This window comes from Panthera onca, chromosome A3, assembly GCF_046562875.1.
Source record: "Panthera onca isolate mPanOnc1 chromosome A3, mPanOnc1 haplotype 2, whole genome shotgun sequence".
Taxonomy (NCBI): domain Eukaryota; kingdom Metazoa; phylum Chordata; class Mammalia; order Carnivora; family Felidae; genus Panthera; species Panthera onca.
The window spans coordinates 37,987,509-38,004,869 of NC_138341.1; the positions used below are offsets into that span (position 1 = coordinate 37,987,509).

At 44.5% G+C, this 17,361-nt stretch overlaps 1 protein-coding gene across 8 annotated transcripts in view; it reads left to right on the forward strand.

The window, feature by feature from the left end:
- IL36G (interleukin 36 gamma) overlaps positions 1-17,361 on the forward strand; it is a 172,844-nt gene that overhangs the window by 94,285 nt on the left and 61,198 nt on the right. The window contains exon 4 of one of the 8 annotated variants that reach the window (XR_013554722.2): positions 14,254-14,276. The exons of the other annotated variants lie outside the window; for them this stretch is intronic. The gene's annotated coding sequence lies outside the window, so the exon portion shown is untranslated. Of the gene's footprint in view, positions 1-14,253; positions 14,277-17,361 lie in introns of those variants that run through there. 8 annotated transcript variants of the gene reach the window in all.

Here is a 17,361-nt window from a genome sequence, read left to right on the forward strand (position 1 = left end):
TATTAAATTTTTTTGTTTGTTTTAGAGAGAGGGAGAGAGAGAGAGAGAAAGAGAGAGAGAACGTGAGCCTGAGCAGGGGAGTGTCAGAGGGACAGAGAGAGAGAATCTTTTTTTTTTTTTTTAACATTTATTTATTTTTGAGACAGAGAGAGAGCATGAACAGGGGAGGGTCAGAGAAAGAGGGAGACACAGAATCTGAAACAGGCTCCAGGCTCTGAGCTGTCAGCACAGAGCCCGACACGGGGCTCGAACCCACGGACTGTGAGATCATGACCTGAGCTGAAGTCGGACGCTTAACCGACTGAGCCACCCAGGCTCCGAGAGAGAGAGAGAGAGAGAGAGAGAGAGAGAGAGAGAGAATCTTAAGCAGGCTCCCCACAGAGCTTGATTCCATGACCCTGGGATCATGACTTGAGCTGAAATCAAGAGTCGGACACTCAACCGACTGACCCACCGAGGCGCACCCCCCCATTTCTCTAATTTTTTAATGAGATGGATCATCTTTTCCAATGTTTCTAGTAATTTACATTTACTTTTCTATGAAATGCATCTGCTTTTTCTTGCTGGATTTTTAAAAAAGTATTTGTAGGAGTTCTTTATATTTTGAATACTAATCTTTGGTGAAATGTATATGTTGCAAATTTTATACCCCGGTTTGTGGCTTGCCTTTCCACTTTTTAATGGTATCTCTTAATGAAAAAGTTTAACATTCAAAATGAGGTCGAAGGTTGAGGGAGGGAAGATGGCGGCGTAGGAGGACGCTGGGCTCACCGCGCGTCCTGCTGATCACTTAGATTCCACCTACACCTGCCTAAATAACCCAGAAAACCGCCAGAGGATTAGCAGAACGGAGTCTCCGGAGCCAAGTGCAGACGAGAGGCCCACGGAAGAGGGTAGGAAGGGCGGCGAGGCGGTGCGCGCTCCACGGACTGGCGGGAGGGAGCCGGGGCGGAGGGGCGGCTCGCCGGCAAAGCGGAGCCCCCGAGTCTGGCTGGCAAAAGCGGAGGGGCCTGACGGACTGTGTTCCAACAGCAAGCACGACTTAGCGTCTGGGAGGTCATAATTAGAGAAGAAATTTAAAAATATATGGAAACAAACGAAAATGAAAATACAACAATCCAAACGCTTTGGGATGCAACGAAGGCAGTCCTGAGAGGAAAATACATTGCAATCCAGGCCTATCTCAAGAAACAAGAAAAATCCCAAATACAAAATCTAACAGCACACCTAAAGGAAATAGAAGCAGAACAGCAAAGGCAGCCTAAACCCAGCAGAAGAAGAGAAATAATAAAGATCAGAGCAGAAATAAACAATATAGAATCTAAAAAAACTGTAGAGCAGATCAACGAAACCAAGAGTTGGTTTTTTGAAAAAATACACAAAATTGACAAACCTCTAGCCAGGCTTCTCAAAAAGAAAAGGGAAATGACCCAAATAGATAAAATCATGAATGAAATGGAATGATTACAACCAATCCCTCAGAGATACAAACAATTATCAGGGAATACTATGAAAAATTATATGCCAACAAATTGGACAACCTGGAAGAAATGGAAAAATTCCTAAACACCCACACTCTTCCAAAACTCAATCAGGAGGAAATAGAAAGCTTGAACAGACCCATAACCAGTGAAGAAATTGAATCGGTTATCAAAAATCTCCCAACAAATAAGAGTCCAGGACCAGATGGCTTCCCAGGGGAGTTCTACCAGACGTTTAAGGCAGAGATAATACCTATCCTTCTCAAGCTATTCCAAGAAATAGAAAGGGAAGGAAAACTTCCAGACTCATTCTATGAAGCCAGTATTACTTTGATTCCTAAACCAGACAGAGACCCAGTAAAAAAGAGAACTACAGGCCAATATCCCTGATGAATATTGATGCAAAAATCCTCAATAAGATACTAGCAAATCGAATTCAACAGCATATAAAAAGAATTATTCACCATGATCAAGTGGGATTCATTCCTGGGATGCAGGGCTGGTTCCACATTTGCAAATCAATCAACGTGATACATCACATTAATAAAAGAAAAGATAAGAACCATATGATCCTGTCAATAGATGCAGAAAAGGCATTTGACAAAATCCAGCACCCTTTCTTAATAAAAACCCTCGAGAAAGTCGGGATAGAAGGAACATACTTAAACATCATAAAAGCCATTTATGAAAAGCCCATAGCTAACATCATCCTCAACGGGGAAAAACTGAGAGCTTCCCTGAGATCAGGAACATGACAGGGATGCCCACTCTCACCACTGTTGTTTAACATAGTGCTGGAAGTTCTAGCATCAGCAATCAGACAACAAAAGGAAATCAAAGGCATCAAAATTGGCAAAGATGAAGTCAAGCTTTTGCATTTTGCAGATGACATGATATTATACATGGAAAATCCGGTAAACTCCACCAAAAGTCTGCTAGAACTGATACATGAATTCAGCAAAGTTGCAGGATACAAAATCAATGTACAGAAATCAGTTGCATTCTTATACACTAACAATGAAGCAACAGAACGACAAATAAAGAAACGGATCCCATTCAAAATTGCACCAAGAAGCATAAAATACCTAGGAATAAATCTAATCAAAGATGTAAAAGATCTGTATGCTGAAAACTATAGAAAGCTTATGAAGGTAATTGAAGAAGATATAAAGAAATGGAAAGACATTCCCTGCTGATGGATTGGAAGAATAAATATTGTCAAAATGTCAATACTACCCAAAGCTATCTACACATTCAATGCAATCCCAATCAAAATTGCACCAGCATTCTTCTCGAAACTAGAACAAGCAATCCTAAAATTCATATGGAACCACAAAAGACCCCGAATAGCCAAAGTAATTTTGAAGAAGAAGACCAAAGCAGGAGACATCACAATCCCAGACTTTAGCCTGTACTACAAAGCTGTCATCATCAAGACAGCATGGTATTGGCATAAAAACAGACACATAGACCAATGGAATAGAATAGAAACCCCAGAACTAGACCCACAAACGTATGGCCAACTCATCTTTGACAAAGCAGGAAAGAACATCCAATGGAAAAAAGACAGTCTCTTTCACAAATGGTGCTGGGAGAACTGGACAGCAACATGCAGAAGGTTGAAACTAGACCACTTTCTCACACCATTCACAAAAATAAACTCAAAATGGATAAAGGACCTGAATGTGAGACAGGAAACCATCAAAACCTTAGAGGAGAAAGCAGGAAAAGACCTCTCTGACCTCAGCCGTAGCAATCTCTTACTCGACGCGTCCCCAGAGGCAAGGGAATTAAAAGCAAAAGTGAATTACTAGGACCTTATGAAGATAAAAAGCTTCTGCACAGCAAAGGAAACAACCAACAAAACTAAAAGGCAACCAACAGAACGGGAAAAGATATTTGCAAATGACATATCGGACAAAGGGCTAGTATCCAAAATCTATAAAGAGCTCACCAAACTCCACACCCGAAAAACAAATAACCCAGTGAAGAAATGGGCAGAAAACATGAATAGACACTTCTCTAAAGAAGACATCCGGATGGCCAACAGGCACATGAAAAGATGCTCAACGTCGCTCCTCATCAGGGAAATACAAATCAAAACCACACTCAGATATCACCTCACGCCAGTCAGAGTGGCCAAAATGAACAAATCAGGAGACTATAGATGCTGGAGAGGATGTGGAGAAACGGGAACCCTCTTGCACTGTTGGTGGGAATGCAAATTGGTGCAGCCGCTCTGGAAAGCAGTGTGGAGGTTCCTCAGAAAATTAAAAATAGACCTACCCTCTGACCCAGCAATAGCACTGCTAGGAATTTATCCAAGGGATACAGGAGTACTGATGCATAGGGGCACTTGTACCCCAATGTTTATAGCAGCTCTCTCAACAATAGCCAAATTATGGAAAGAGCCGAAATGTCCATCAACTGATGAATGGATAAAGAAATTGTGGTTTATATACACAATGGAGTACTACGTGGCAATGAGAAAGAATGAAATATGGCCTTTTGTAGCAACGTGGATGGAACTGGAGAGTGTGATGCTAAGTGAAATAAGCCTTACAGAGAAAGACAGATACCATATGGTTTCACTCTTATGTGGATCCTGAGAAACGTAACAGAAACCCATGGGGGAGGGGAAGGAAAAAAAAAAAAAAGAGGTTAGAGTGGGAGAGAACCAAAGCATAAGAGACTGTTAAAAACTGAGAACAAACTGAGGGTTTATGGAGGGTGGGAGGGTGGGTGGGTGGGTGATGGGTATTGAGGAGGGCACCTTTTGGGATGAGCACTGGGTGTTGTATGGAAACCAATTTGACAGTAAATTTCATATATTAAAAAAATAAATAAATAAACATTTAAAAAATGTAAAAATAAAAAAAAAAAAAACCAAAATGAGGTCGAAGTGTTCAGTTTCCCATTTATGGTTTATGCCTTTAGTGTCTGGTTTAAGAAATCACTCCCTGCCCCCAAATCACAAAGATTTTAAAGTTTTGCTTGTCACATTTTGCCGTTATTACATTTAACGGAGTGCCTCCTCTGCTGGAGAGCAGCTGCACAAGGACAGGAGGTATGGTCTTGTTTCATGCTGATTCCCAGAGCTCTGTGTAGTGACTGGTACCCAGTAAGGGATCAGTGATTGAATGAATGATTGAATAATTGAAGGTAGAAACAGAGTGGTGTGGGAATTCAGAGGGGGCAAAAGGTACCTTTGAGAAGGTGAAGGAGATAAAGTAAGATGGTGGTTCTCAATCCTGGGTTTACACTAGAGTTTCCTGGGGGAGCATTAAAATGTAGACAGTTTTACCCCAGAGATTCTTTGTGATGGGGCTGAGGCATGATCCGGGCATCAAGTGATCCTAATATGGGATCAGGGCTGAAAGCACTGGATTTTGAGGTAAAATAGTGCTGTGGTCAAGGGAACAGAAGCTGGGTTTGGTAGACTTGGGCTTGAATTTCAGCCTTGTCACTGACTAGCTGTGTGCTCTTACACTTTTGAACCTGCTTTCTTTGCCTACAAAATGGGTGTAATAACACCTGCCTGCCATGGTGGTTATGAGAGTTAGAGGAGGTAAATGTGTTCCCAGAATGAAGTGTGTTCTTAATAATTTGTAGTATGTATGTATGTATAATTTATATTTTTCACAGAGGAGATGACATTTGAGCCAGACCTCGATGCCTGCATGAAACGTAAGCATATGGTGATTGAGAGAGAAGGGCCATTCAGGTGGAAGGAATGTAATGATTCAAGGGCGTGAGGAGAAGACATCCTGGGGGAGAGTGAGCGGGCCAGTTAGCACTGGCAGACAGTGCAAGAAAGAGGGAAGTGGGGAATCTGCCAGAGGAGATGGGTGATGACCAGGTGCCAAGGGTATGGCTTCTCAGAGATTCCTGTGGGCGCTATTGTCTTCAACAAATCTCCAGCCTAGCCCTAAGTGAGCAAGAATTCTGGATTCTCTCTCTCTGTCTCTGTCTCTCCCTTCATTCCCAGACCAGAACAGTGACTGATTTTTAGGAGGAGAGTCAAAGCAGGGTGGCTGTGGGGATCAAGGGGGCAGAATACAAGAATGTTCCACATATTCTCTTACTGAATTCCTGCCTTAGTACCCCATCTACTCCAAGGCAATGCCCAGTGGGGGTTCTTCTTTCTCCCTCTCCCATATGCCTAGATTATCTTTTTTTTTCCATCTCTATGGTATTATTTATCACATCTGTTCTGTGCCACAGTTTTTCCACTTTGCATCTGCCTTTCCTCTTTTCTAGATCCTGAGTGTTCCTAGAGGTTTAGATCATTTCCTTCTTATTTACTTGTTCCCCAGAGTACAGAGAGTGCTTAATACATAAATTTTATTTAAATGGTTAATGATTTAAATAAAATTTTGTTTAAATGGATATATTGCACATCTAACTGGCTCCTGGATCAGTGCATTCTTTTCTAGCGTAACCAGGGATGGGGAACCATATCAAAGGCAGGGCCACGCCAGGTAGAAGTGCATAGAACCTTCTCCCTCACTGCTAAAAAACAGGATGGGAAGGTGCCAAAAAACAAAACCTTCCACTTTTAGAAATGTAAAACATGTGACACTTGTCACACTTAGGTGTTATCTTGCTGAGAAGTTGCTGCTGATGTTTTATGACCGCATTGTTTACCCAGATGTGGATTTGTCCCATGTGAGGAACTGAGGATAGGAATATTGTTGATGCACACTCCTGTAGGGAAGCCAATACTCAGAGAATTGTCATGAAGTTTTTGAAGAATTGTTTTGCATTTTTTTAAACATTTACTTGAATGGGTGGTTTAACTTAGTTGTGAAACCTGATAAAATGTTTGGGATATTCTCATAATGATGGCTTTGGTTTTTAGAAAAGTTATCATTTCTGGCAATACTTAAACAGCATGGTCATGTGTTTCTTAAGGCCTATCTTCTATTGTGATAGTAAAACTATATCATCGCTGTGCCGAAAAATGCTTATCCTTTTGTCCTCTGTAGGCATGTATAAACTTAGCTTGTCCCCAAAACTAAATCAGGTGAGTAAACTGCAGTGTACTAAGAAAATGGGAGGGACCAAACAATCTCTGTTTTATTTACTCTGTTGGAAATCACATATCCATCAGGAGGCTGTTTGACCACAAACAACTCTTGTGAACGGACAAAAATAAGAGTTAACAGCATCAATTTGCATTAAAAAAAACCAAACTTCAGCATGTTTTAGATGGATTATTGGTTGGGTAAGCTGATAGATCTATAATTTGGGGGGGAATTGGTTGTTGCCCTTAGTGGTTTGACTTATTTCAAAGTTATACCTACTTTTGTTGTGAAATAGTCTGGATCCTCTTAAAAAAAAAAGTTGGCTTGGGGCGCCTCGGTGAGTCAGTCAGTTGAGTGGCTGACTTCGGCTCAGGCCATGATCTCACAGCTCATGAGTTCCAGCCCTGTGATGGGCTCAGTGCTGACAGCTCAGAGCCTGGAACCTGCTTCGGATTCTGTCTCTCTGGCTTTCTCTGCCCCTCCCCCGCTCGTGCTCTGTCTCAGTCTCTCTCTCTCAAAAGTAAATAAACATAAAAAAATTAAAAACAGCAACAACAACAACAACAACAACAACAACAACAAAAAGTTGGCTTGTATAATGCTGAGAAGTACTGAACTACTCATCTGAAAGAGTAGGCCTGAGAAATAATTTGAACAAGTTTAGAGATGGACACAACTGACATCTACCTCTGTCCTAACTGGCTCCTCAGATATAGACAGGAAGGATAAGAGGAGTAACAATTAAAAGTAGGGTACCAGGGTCATCCCCACATAGTCATAGCCCCTCAGTTCCTGGAACAATATAAGGAAGCCAGAGTCTTAAGAGATTGTATTAAAAATCATGTTGCTCGGCAAGGTATCATTATCTTACCCCAAGCCTGGTTTGAGGAAGAGAATGCTCATAGATAGTTGCTACCCATGATTATGGCAGCTTCTTCAATCTCCTGACCCACGCTCTTCTATATTTGTCTTTCCGGGGCTTCGTCTCTTCTGATAGCCTTTCAGGTTCACAGTGTCCCACTGAGTGATTCCAGTCCTGGAAGTTTCTAACATTTCTAAATGACAGAGGGGCCTGATGTATGGGAGTGCAAGTGAGGTCCCGGTGACAGCATGCTTTGGGAACATTTAAAACTCTCCCAGCCTGGAGAGAAATTCTGTGAAAAGATTGGCATTTCCACAATTCCAGATTTATATAAAAAGATGACATTAGCAGTGAGTTGGAGGTGGCTAACACTGGGCCTGGGTTTCCAACTGTGGCTTCTCACTTAGATCCTTTTAAAATGGCTCTAGCTTGTTGGGTCACGTTCTGAGGACCAGCTTGGGGACTACGGGATAAAGTAATGGAAGATGCCCCTGGTACCTGCTTGATGCCTGCTCTGGGCATGTGAGGCTGGAGTGTGACTTTTAAAAAGCTTCTTGGAGTTTTACTTTCCTCGAAATAGCTCTACTTGAAGAATTTAAAGAGCTAGACAAAGTAACTGCTCAGGTCCAAGGATCTCCCAGGTGGAGGTGGGAGTGGAAGTAGTATATGTAAATTTTTCTCTGAGATAAGCTGGGAGATATTCTCAGAGAGGATACCCAATCCTTGAGACTTGAGCCATCCAGGAAACCTTGGACTAGTAGGGTAGTCATACCTGCGGAAGCCTAGGAATTCCTAGATCATCCATCTTTAATTCCCACGGCAATCCTGCATTAAGGAACTCTGGCTAGTAAACCTCCAAGGTTACTAGCGGTAAATGGGGTGGTGGTGGTGTGTTTGGCCTAGGGGTGCAGTGGGGCTTTGAGGTGAAAAGGCAGGTGGTTCTAAACCTCAGAATTTAATTTATTGTTTCTGAGTGTTCTGAGTGCAATTAAATTCAAGTACACAAGATAGGTGCTGTTGATGGACAGGGCTGCTCTAAGTATATCCAGGGTGTCTTCAACCAGGGTCCTTTCATGCTGGTAATAAATTGGGCCATCTGGGGGGGGGGTGGTCTCCACTTTCCTTTCTCCATTTTTTTCTTCTTAGCCCTGGAATCAGGGCATGGCCACTTTGTCTGGACTGGCCTTCGGAAAGCAAAACATCCTCCTCATCTCCATCATGGACGGGAACTGGTGAGGTCCTGGACGGATAGCAGATGGATCCAAGTGGGATGATAAGGGATGTGGAAAGACATGAGGAATGAGGGATGCTGCACTTGGTGTTGGAACTGTGGGGATGGATAGGTATAGAGTTGGTGGTTAGGGGGAAAAGGAGAGACCCAAGGGGGAGTGGATAGAGAAGGCAGGGCCCATGTAAGAGACTGAGGTGGAATGGCCTGCTGCTGGGGGCAGTGGTGGCATTTGTATATGTTTTGCATCCCTAGGTACTCAGTGAGCTCTTGAGAGACAGAACCTGGGCCCTAATGCTGCTTCAGTATCCCCGCAGCACAGAGCTGAGTGTGTGGTGGGCGAGTGAGAAAATGCCCTCAGATTCATATTGGCTATTGCATCATGTCTGTATTATATATGTATATGCATTTCAGGATATATAAATCGGATACTGTAGTTTTGAAATTCCTAGAATTTTTTTAAATTAAAAAAATTTTAAAGTATATGAGCTTAGAGGAAGCAATCAAGCAGTGCAGAAGAGTTCACTGTGGAAAGTAGAATGCTCTGTCTCTGCTCAGAAACAGATACTGCAGCCCAGATGTTGCTTCCATCCATCGTGATTTTTTTTTTCCTATTTTGATAGTTTTACGGAGTACATAGCTCAGGAGGCTTGACACGAGGGTGGGTCTCAGAAAATCATTGGCGGTCTCACAAAGGTAGACATACAGCGGGGAGATTTCCCCTGGGGCTCATCAGCCACTTGTCCCCTTTTCCTTCTCTGCCCAAGTTTGGCTCAGAATAGCCTGCAGTGGTGGTCAGCTGTGGGGAGCACGCTGGCATGGAGTTATCAGGAGCCCACTTAATGTCATCCTAGGCTACCCGGAAGGGTCTGCCAAGGAAACCAGGCCACCTGAGGCTCTTAGGAAGGAAGGATGCTTGTCCATTTAGGGTTTTCTAGATCCAGAGTTTAGGGGAGGAATGGTTTAGTTTTGGGCCAAGCACCCATTTGCCAAACTGGATGGGATGTACCCATGAGCTGTTGGGCTGAGTGCTGGAGAAGAGAGCAAGGCAGAGGCCAGAGACCAGGAAGTTGATGGGGTATAGGAATGCTCATGGGTACCCATCAGGGGGGCTGGGCAGCAAAGGTGGGAGTGGTCATCCCGGTGGCAATGGTGGGGGCTGAGGGTGGGGATCAATACAGGACTACGAGCTCACGAACTCGTGGGCTGCCAGTGACCTGACCACGTTTCTCTGCTTTCTTGATGCATTTCGGTCTCTCCAGCTGCAGATGACCAGGCAGCTTGGGCCTCGGTCATTCTCCATGTTGTGAGAACTTTGCAGTTGCTATACTGGGCAACACAAGGCTAGTCTGAGTCCTGTCGGGAGGAAACCTGGTGGCAGCAGCAACAGCAGCAGCAGCAGGCGGACAGATTGGCTGACAGGAGACATGTAGGTGGCTACTCCATTAGGTTTGTTTTTTTCGAGGACTCCCAGCCAGAGAGCCCTCGATGATTGATTAAATGAGAGAGGAATGGAAGCCACCTGTGAGTCAGACCCTCATAGAGACTAAGGGTCATAGGCAGTGTGTCATCCAGGGCCTGGATCATCTCTGTAGCTGGATCTGAGCCCGGTTAGTAAAGGGTGAGCTGGTTGGAGAGACGTGTTGCAAAGCTACGACACGCTCTCGGAGGAATGCGAGTGTGCAAGCACACACAGGCAGGCATGCTGTCACTTCCCCTTTCACTACCGGGGCTGTGTCTAGGCTGGGATGATGCCATCCAGTGGAAAAACAGGTTGTGCTTAGTACATAAAGACAAAGGACTTTTGGGGAGCCCGGCTATCCTGAGACCCCGGGCCCAGCCCACAGATATTGACAGATTCTGCTCTTCCAAGGCTGGGTCTCAGGGCAGATTTGTGGTCATTTGCCCACCTGTGACACCCTCCAGCTGATGAAAGGCTGCCTCTCTCTTGTAGCAAGTGGAGGCCCCAGGCCCTGGCCAGGAGCAGTGGCTGTTTGAGCAACTAATGGAAAAGGCGAATCAAAAAAAAAAAAAAAAAAAGTTATCCAAATGATATTTCCCTTGAGATGGGGAGGGGCCTTCATGTCATCTGACCCCATCCCCATCATCAGACCTTGTTCCCAAAGACATACTATGGAGGAGGGAGGTTCTGAGCGGACATCCAAGAAGGAGCCGTGCAACGAGGCCCCATCACCGGGCCTGACCAGAGAAAAACCCAGCTTGACTCACAGCTTACGTTTTAGATCCTTGTGTTGACTCAGCTCTGTTTCATCTCATCAAAACCCCTTTCTGTGACGGAAGGAGATTGGGCTAGTTACTTTCAGTTTATGCAAATCAAACGGGAGGAAGTGAGGAGTTTGTGCTGATGGCCCAGGAGGAGTGACCGGAGCCGCCACCAGAGTTGGGACAGGATCCCGCAGCCCAGCCTAGGGGAGAAGCTCCACCCCTAGGGCTGGGGTTTATTTCTACAGCTGAGGGCAGAGCCCTTAGTCTCCTCACGGGGAGCATTTCCCAGGAGCAGTTTCTCTTCTTGTTATCACCGCCTCCACATTGAAGCAGCCCATGTGCAGGTGTATCAGGTGCACCAGGTATGCCAGGTGCAGCGTGGCCTGGAAGGCATGGAGAGAGGGGAGTGGAAGCACGCCGTTCGACTCCAGCGAACTTGTGTCCTGTTGAAGGAGAGAGGTCACACACGCACCCACCTGCACCCCAAGAATTGCCTAACGCAGGCCACTTTTAACAAAGACCAGTGACGTTTCCGAGTCAGAATGCAAGAATAATGGAAGTAGGGCCCCAAGCAGTAACCAGGTAGGGGCCATGGATGTTGGGGTGCCATGAAGGGGCAGCACTGACCAGAGGACGACTTCAGAGAAACCGCTGAACGTGTCCAGAACAAAGCCACCACCCAAACCTCCTGTTTTGTTGCTGGAGAAAAGGTCAGGGCTGGGCTCTCCTGCTGCCTGAGTCTGAGGTCGTGGGGCCTGCGGCCATTGCCTCCAATGGTTTCTTGGGGTCGGAGGCTTTTTCGGTCTGGTTTCCACATCGGAGCTGCAGTGGGAAGATGCCAGGCATCCAGGAAATCATGGATGGGAAGGTGGACTGCAGTGCAAGGGCGGCCCCCCTGAGCAGCTGCAGCTGGCAAATTGAAAAGCGTATCCATTGTGATTTGCACGGCCACATAGGAAGGCTTGCTTATCCGCAGAAAAACAGAGGCGTGTGGTTTGCTATTTTTATATGTTTTTAAGATAGGAGTTTCAACAGTCGAAACATACAAATATTTTTATCGATTTGATTTAGTTAGGTATTTGGGGGACTAGTTTTGTAGCTCGTCTTGAACATCAGGAAAGAAGAATTATTTGATTGTTTTAATCACAAAACGTGTAGGTATTTCTGAAGTGGCAGAAATAAAGGACTTCAGTATTGGAAGGGGCCTCAGGTAGCCAATCCCTGAGGATGAGGAAGGGCATCTGAGAGATGGACTGATCTACCGGGAACTACTCAGCCAGTGACCGAAGGAAGCTGGGGTCCAGATTTGTCACCACCACTAGCCACAATGCCCACTCTGTTCAGTGCCTTCCTGCTTACAGTCTTACACATGCATTATCTCTTTTGATGTAAGCATTTTGTAGCTGTCGATAACTTGCCATTAAAGCCTCCTTAAAATGTTACAAACATTCTACTCGATTCCAATGAGTCTTTTCACTTAGCCTTTACCTAACACACAACTCCCTCCAATATTGATTGCTACGCCAGGCACAGTAAGGGTCTCCCTGAATTGTTGCTTCTTTTTAAAAAAATTTCTTTAATGTTTTATTATTTATTTTTTGAGAGAGAGAGCATGAGCAGGGGAGGGGCAGAGAGAGAGGGAGACCCAGAATCCGAAGCAGGCTCCTCTGAGCTGTTGGCACAGAGCCCGACGCGGGGCTCGAACCCACAAACCACGAGATCATAACCTGAGCCAATGTCGGACACCTAACCTACTGAGCCACCTAGGCGCCCCTGAATTGTTGCTTCTAAAGTGAACCAGACAATAATGGCAACCACAGATTGAACATCTTCTGTGTGACAAGTGGGGGGGGGGGTGTCAGCAGGGTGCACGCTGGAAACCCAAGGGCTGAAGGCTGTTCTTGCAGAAACTGAAAAGGAAGGAAAAGAACAGGAGAAACCCAAGTTAAAGTGACCACCACATCATGGACCCAGTCCCCATCAGAGCCCAGTGATGTCCATCTGCTGGTTCTACGGTGGATCAAGCAGGATAGCCCTACCTCCTCTGTGTCTCCACCTGGCCTCACCCCTAAGGCCTCCAAATGTTACTGCCACATAACTTTCTCCTTCTTTCACACTTGGGGAGATCGAGGCACCCGAAACAAATTATTATGCTTTCCTAAATCAGGTAGAATTTCCCTTCTCTATCCACAATTTTGTACTTTTTGACAGTTTCATTACATTTCACATTTCTCCACATACACCGACTGCCTTTGCAAAGTGAATTTTAAGTACAGTGCAAGGAGTGAACTCGAAATGAGATGACGGCAGTGAGGGAGTCCGACAGGGCTTTATGTAAGACAAAAAGTGGCTACCAGCCACATTATATTTATTATTTCATTTTATCCTTACAACATCAGTAAGCATCAGCTATTATTATCCTTTCCTCTTTGCAGGGGTAAAAACCAGGTTTAATAATTTGCCCCATGCCCATAAGTAGGAAGTGGTAGGGGCAGGATTTGAACCAGGGTCTGTGTCTTTAAAAGTTTTGCACCACGTTGCCGTCTCAAGAGTTGACTTTTGGTATTCCTCACAGCCACAGGAACACATCAACATGAAAGCATAAGGAAAAAAAAATACCACAAGCAAACATAAACTTAAACAGAACCTTGGTATTAGGAAACTTCTATTGTTTCAGTTGAGTCACTGACCTTGGAATATAATCAATGAGGGACCACATACAAATAGATGTCAAGTTAATTTTGTGGAGCAGCACTGTCTGGTAGAATTGTCAGCGGCTAAGCTGTACGTATAATTTAAAATGTTGTAATATCCCTATTAAAAAAGTAAGAAGAAATAGGTAAAATTAAAAATTTTTAAGTTTATTTATTCTGAGAGAGGGAGAGCATGAGTTTGGGGTGGCAGGGAGAGGAAGAGAGAGAGAGAATCTCAAGCAGGCTCCATGCTGTGAGTGTGGAACCGGATGCAGGGCTTGAACTCACGAATCATGAGATCATGACCCGAGTCGAAATCAAGAGTCAGACGCTTAACCGACTGAGCCACCCAGGTGCCCCAGTAAAGTTAATTTTAATATATTTTAATACAATATATTCCAAATATTATCATTTGAACACATAATCAATGTGAAAGTTATCAATGAGGTATCATTCTTTTTTTTTAATGTTTATTTTTGAGAGAGAGAGAGAGAGAAAGAGAGAGGGTAGGAGCAGAGGAGGGGCAGAGAGAGAGGGAGACAGAGGATCCAAAGCGGGCTCTGTGCTGACAGCAGCAAGCCTGACGTGGGGCTCAAACTCACAAACCATGAGATCATGACCTGAGCTGAAGTTGGACACTTAACTGACTGAGGCACCCAGGCGCCCCTGAGATATTATTCTTTATTTTGTGCCCCATCTTTGAAATTTGGTGTGTGTTTTATACTTTACATTTCAGGTGCTCAATAGCCTTATGTGGCATGTGGCCGCTCTGATGGACAGTGCAGGTAGGTGTCCAAACACAAAAAAGGAAAACTATGTCTGGAAGGATGGTTGTTGAATGTCAATGCCATGGCTAACTCTTAAGGAGTTGGGTATTGAAAATATCGGCAAGAAGTAAGGTGAGACAGTCATTGTTGTGCTTAAATTATTACTATTATTATTTTTTGATTTAAGAAAATAACACACTCCACATACTGCAGTAGGAGTGAGATGCAATGAGAAGAGAGCAGGTTTGAGGGGTAGTGCTGATGGGTTTATGTTTGGACTCTTCCCCACCAGCCAAGCAACTTGGGAGAGGTCATTCAACCGCTCTGAGCCTCAGCTTCCTCATTTGCAAAATGGGGATCATACCATCTGCCTCCCAGAGATGTCAGCGTAGAAAATGTTGTCTCATTGACCTTGTTTCTGGGGCTCACTTCCTTCTCTGCAAACTTCACAGCCCATTTGCTGAAACAGTGATTTCCCTGCCTTTTGTTCAAGGTCCAGAAACAGAAGTCAGCCTGTGTCTCTCTGGCCAGAACTCAGATTTTGGCCATTTTCCAGACAGTGAACACATTTCACAGGCCACACATTCAGGGGAGCACAAGTGGCACTTCCCTCATTTTTCTTTTTTTTTTTTTAATGTTTGTTTATTTATTTATTTATTTATTTATTTATTTATTTATTTATTTATAATATATGAAATTTACTGTCAAATTGGTTTCCATACAACACCCAGTGCTCATCCCAAAAGGTGCCCTCCTCAATACCCATCACCCACCCTGCCCTCCCTCCCACCCCCCATCAACCCTCAGTTTGTTCTCAGTTTTTAACAGTCTCTTATGCTTTGGTTCTCTCCCACTCTAACCTCTTTTTTTTTTTTTTTTCCTTCCCCTCCCCCATGGGTTTCTGTTACGTTTCTCAGGATCCACATAAGAGTGAAACCATATGGTATCTGTCTTTCTCTGTATGGCTTATTTCACTTAGCATCACACTCTCCAGTTCCATCCACGTTGCTACAAAAGGCCATATTTCATTTTTTCTCATTGCCACGTAGTATTCCATTGTGTATATAAACCACAATTTCTTTATCCATTCATCAGTTGATGGACATTTCGGCTCTTTCCATAATTTGGCTGTTGTTGAGAGTGCTGCTATAAACATTGGGGTACAAGTGCCCCTATGCATCAGTACTCCTGTATCCCTTGGATAAATTCCTAGCAGTGCTATTGCTGGGTCAGAGGGTAGGTCTATTTTTAATTTTCTGAGGAACCTCCACACTGCTTTCCAGAGCGGCTGCACCAATTTGCATTCCCACCAACAGTGCAAGAGGGTTCCCGTTTCTCCACATCCTCTCCAGCATCTATAGTCTCCTGATTTCTTCATTTTGGCCACTCTGACTGGCGTGAGGTGATATCTGAGTGTGGTTTTGATTTGTATTTCCCTGATGAGGAGCGACGTTGAGCATCTTTTCATGTGCCTGTTGGCCATCCGGATGTCTTCTTTAGAGAAGTGTCTATTCATGTTTTCTGCCCATTTCTTCACTGGGTTATTTGTTTTTCGGGTGTGGAGTTTGGTGAGCTCTTTATAGATTTTGGATACTAGCCCTTTGTCCGATGTGTCATTTGCAAATATCTTTTCCCATTCCGTTGGTTGCCTTTTAGTTTTGTTGGTTGTTTCCTTTGCTGTGCAGAAGCTTTTTATCTTCATAAGGTCCTAGTAATTCACTTTTGCTTTTAATTCCCTTGCCTTTGGGGTTGTGTCGAGTAAGAGATTGCTACGGCTGAGGTCAGAGAGGTCTTTTCCCGCTCTCTCCTCTAGGGTTTTGATGGTTTCCTGTCTCACATTCAGGTCCTTTATCCATTTTGAGTTTATTTTTGTGAATGGTGTGAGAAAGTGGTCTAGTTTCAACCTTCTGCATGTTGCTGTCCAGTTCTCCCAGCACCATTTGTGAAAGAGACTGTCTTTTTTCCATTGGATGTTCTTTCCTGCTTTGTCAAAGATGAGTTGGCCATACGTTTGTGGGTCTAGTTCTGGGGTTTCTATTCTATTCCATTGGTCTATGTGTCTGTTTTTGTGCCATTTTTCTATAATTTTCTAAAATTCCCCTTCATGTCTGATTGAAGCCTTTAGCATTCGTTTCTCTCAGATAAACTCAGGCACTTCAGTAATTTCTCAGTTTTTTTAGGTTTAAACTCTGCCAGGTCAGGGTTCTCCCCTCCCTCCTCTCTCCCGTGGGGGTGTTCAAGATGTGGTGGGGGTCTCCACAGCACAGGGTTGTTGGCGGGGAGGGGCCAGCGGGTCTGTGGTGGTTCTTGGGAACTGCTGAGCTTAGTCTGGCTCTGACTGGCCTCTGGCCATTGGCCTTGCTCCCCAGCATTCCCATTGCAGGGTACTCTGTGTCCTCCTTGTTCTCAACCACCGGCTTTCGGGCCCACAGGCTTCTCTCACTGCTGAGATACGAAATAAGGGCAGCTTTTGGAAGTTTTTTTGAACTTTCCTGAGGCCACAGGAAATTGCATGTTTCTGTGCTTCTGTCCAGACCTTTCTTGCTACTGTTTTTGTTATTTCTAGTTTCTGTTAGGCTTGCAGCTTCCTTGTGTTCCCTTAGATACCGTCTTCCTCCCACATCCTCCCCTCTCCACATCAGGGAAGCCTATTTTAGTCTAGTGGGCAGGGTTGTCTGGCTGTTGCACCTAGGGTTGCAGCTTTGAAGGGTATAGTTTGGGGGTAAGGCAGCCCTCGCATGGAATCAGAGTTGCTCTTGGAAATCCCTGAGATAGTTATCACACGGAGACTGTCACCTGGCTGTCCTTAAGTCCACAAACCAGTTTTTCTCGGGGCAGTTTTGGGAGGAGGGTGTTGTAGAGAGTGGTTGAGGAAGGGCAAAAGAAGATAAGCAGATGTATGTAGAGACAATCCTTAGTTAACTTCTCAAGTTTTACCTTGCCACCAAGGCTTTCTGGCTCCCCATTCCCAGATTTGGACTAATTGCCATTTTATCAACTCCTCCTCCCTTTAGAGAGGTAAACCAAAGGAAGCAGTGACAGAGACAAATCCTTCGTATTAATACAGTGGTTAAAGG